The sequence below is a fragment of the Arachis duranensis genome, chromosome 9 (assembly GCF_000817695.3).
Source record: "Arachis duranensis cultivar V14167 chromosome 9, aradu.V14167.gnm2.J7QH, whole genome shotgun sequence".
In the NCBI taxonomy this organism is placed as follows: domain Eukaryota; kingdom Viridiplantae; phylum Streptophyta; class Magnoliopsida; order Fabales; family Fabaceae; genus Arachis; species Arachis duranensis.
This window is the reverse complement of record NC_029780.3, coordinates 33,356,426-33,359,264: the sequence shown is the minus strand read 5'-3', so window position 1 is coordinate 33,359,264 and position 2,839 is coordinate 33,356,426. Positions and strand designations below refer to the sequence as shown.

The following is a 2,839-nucleotide window of genomic DNA, read 5'->3' as shown; positions in this document are numbered from 1 at the left end:
ATAATAAGCAAATATAAGATCAAAGAAGCATGTTTTCAATCATAGCACAAAATCAGGAAGGAAAATATAAAACATGCGATTAGTATGAATAAATGGGTAAATAGTTGATAAAAACCACTCAATTGAGCACAAGATGAACCATGAAATAGTGGTTTATCAGACATCCCATGAGGTCTTCCTTGTTGGGATTCACGTCCTCCCCTTCCTCTCCATGTTCGGCCATTTTGATTATGTCAATGGCTTTGCACTCTCTTTTTGGATTCTCTTCAGTATTGCTTGGGAGAGTACTAGGAGGAGTTTCAGTGATTTTCTTACTCAGCTGGCCCACTTGTGCCTCCAAGTTTTTGATGGAGGACCTTGTTTCACTCATGAAACTTAAAGTGGCCTTAGACAGATCAGAGACTATGTTTGCTAAGTTTTGGGTGCTCTGTTCAGATTTCTCTGTCTGTTGCTGAGAAGATGATGGAAAAGGCTTGTTATTGCTGAGCCTATTTCTTCCACCATTATTAAAGCCTTGTTGAGGCTTTTGTTGATCCTTCCATGAGAAATTTGGATGATTTCTCCATGATGAATTATAGGTGTTTCCATAAGGTTTACCCATGTAATTTACCTCTGCTATTGCAGGATTCTCAGGATCATAAGCTTCTTCTTCAGAAGATGCCTCTTTAGTACTGTTGGATGCATTTTGCCATCCATTTAGACTTTGAGAAATCATGTTGACTTGCTGAATCAACATTTTGTTCTGAGCCAATATGGCATTCAGAGCATCAATCTCAAGAACTCCCTTCCTCTGAGGCGTCCCATTATTCATAGAATTCCTCTTAGAAGTGTACATGAACTGGTTATTTGCAACCATGTCAATGAGTTCTTGAGCTTCTGCAGGCATTTTCTTTAGGTGAATAGATCCACCTGCAGAATGGTCCAGTGACATCTTAGAGAATTCAGATAGGCCATAATAGAATATATCTAGAATGGTCCATTCTGAAAGCATGTCAGAAGGACACCTTTTGGTCATCTGCTTGTATCTTTCCCAAGCTTCATAGAGGGATTCACCATCTTTTTGTTTGAAGGTCTGGACATCCACTCTAAGCTTGCTCAGCTTTTGAGAAGGAAAGAACTTAGCCAAGAAGGCCACGACCAGCTTATCCCAAGAGTCCAGGCTATCTTTAAGTTGTGAGTCCAACCATGTTCTAGCCCTGTCTCTCACAGGAAAAGGGAAAAGCATGAGCATGTAGACTTCAGGATCTACTCCATTAGTCTTAACAGTCTCACAGATCTGCAAGAACTCAGTTAAAAACTGGTAGGGATCTTCTGATGAAAGTCTATGGAACTTGCAGTTCTGTTGCATTAGAGCAACCATTTGAGGTTTCAGCTCAAAATTGTTTGCTCCAATGGTAAGGATTGAGATGCTTCTTTCATCAAACTTGGAAGTAGGTGTAGTGTAATCAGCAAGCATCCTCCTTGCATTATTATTTTCGGCTGCCATCTCCTCTTCTTTTTCGAAAATTTTTGTAAGATTGTCTCTGGATTGTTGTAATTTAGCTTCTCTTAGTTTTCTCTTCAGAGTCCTTTCAGGTTCAGGATCTGCTTCAACAAGAATATTCTTGTCCTTGCTCCTGCTCATATGAAAAAGAAGGGAACAGAAAATAATAATAGAGATCCTCTTTAACACAGTAGAGAGATTCCTTTATGCCAGTAGAAGAAAAAGGGAATAGAAGAAGGAAAAGGTAAGAATCCAAACACAAGGGTGAAGATAGGTTCAGATTCTTGAGATGAAGAGAAGTGTTAGTAAATAAATAAATAAATAGAAGAAGATGAAAGCGAGGAGTTTTTGAAAATTAATTTTGAAAAATAAGTTAGTGATTTTCGAAAATTAAAGGAAGAAATAAAATTAGAATTAAAATTTGAAATAATTAATTAATAAAAAAAAGAATTTTAAAAAGGGGTGAGAAATTTTCGAAAATTAAAGAAGGAAAAGTAGTTAGGTGGTTTTGAAAAAGATAAGAAACAAACAAAAAGTCAATTAGTTAGTTGAAAAAGATTTGAAAATCAATTTTGAAAATATAAGAATATAAGAAGTTAGAAGGGATATTTTGAAATCAAATTTTTGAAAAAGATATGATTTAAAAAGATATGATAAAAAGATATGATTAAAAAGATATAGTTGGAAAAGGTTTAATTTTTTAAAATTAAAATTAATTACTTGACTAACAAGAAACTAAAAGATATGATTCTAGAATTTAAAGATTGAACCTTTCTTAACAAGAAAGTAACAAACTTCAAATTTTTGAATCAATCACATTAATTGTTAGTGAAGTTTTTGAAAATCATGAATTAAAGATAAGAAAAAGATTTTAAAATTCAAATTAAAAATTTTCAAAAAATAGTAAGAAAAATGAAAAAAGATTTGATTTTTGAAAAAGTTTTGAAAAGATAAGATTTTTAAAATTGAAAATTTGACTTGACTTATAAGAAATAGCTAAGTTCTTTTTTTAATTTTTGACTAAGTTAACTCAAATTTTCGAAATTTTGAGAAAAATAAGGAGGATATATTTTTTTATTTTTGAATTTTTAATGATGAGAGAGAAAAACATAAAAATGACCCAAAACATGAAAATTTTTTGGATCAAAACCTATGATGCATGCAAGAACACTATGAATGTCAAGATGAACACCAAGAACACTTTGAAGATCATGATGAACATCAAGAACATATTTTTGAAAAATTTTTTTATGCAAAGAAAACATGCAAGACACCAAACTTAGAAAATTTTAATGTCTAGACATTATGAATGCAAAAATGCATATGAAAAACAACAAAAGATACAAAACAAGAAAA

General features: G+C 32.6%; 1 non-coding gene across 1 annotated transcript; it reads left to right on the top strand.

Annotated features, from left to right (window-relative positions):
- The first annotated feature begins 985 nt into the window (after positions 1-985).
- Positions 986-1,093, top strand: LOC127742175 (small nucleolar RNA R71). The gene has a single exon (XR_008003362.1). It is a non-coding gene; the product is annotated as a small nucleolar RNA R71 (small nucleolar RNA).
- Positions 1,094-2,839: the final 1,746 nt, after the last annotated feature.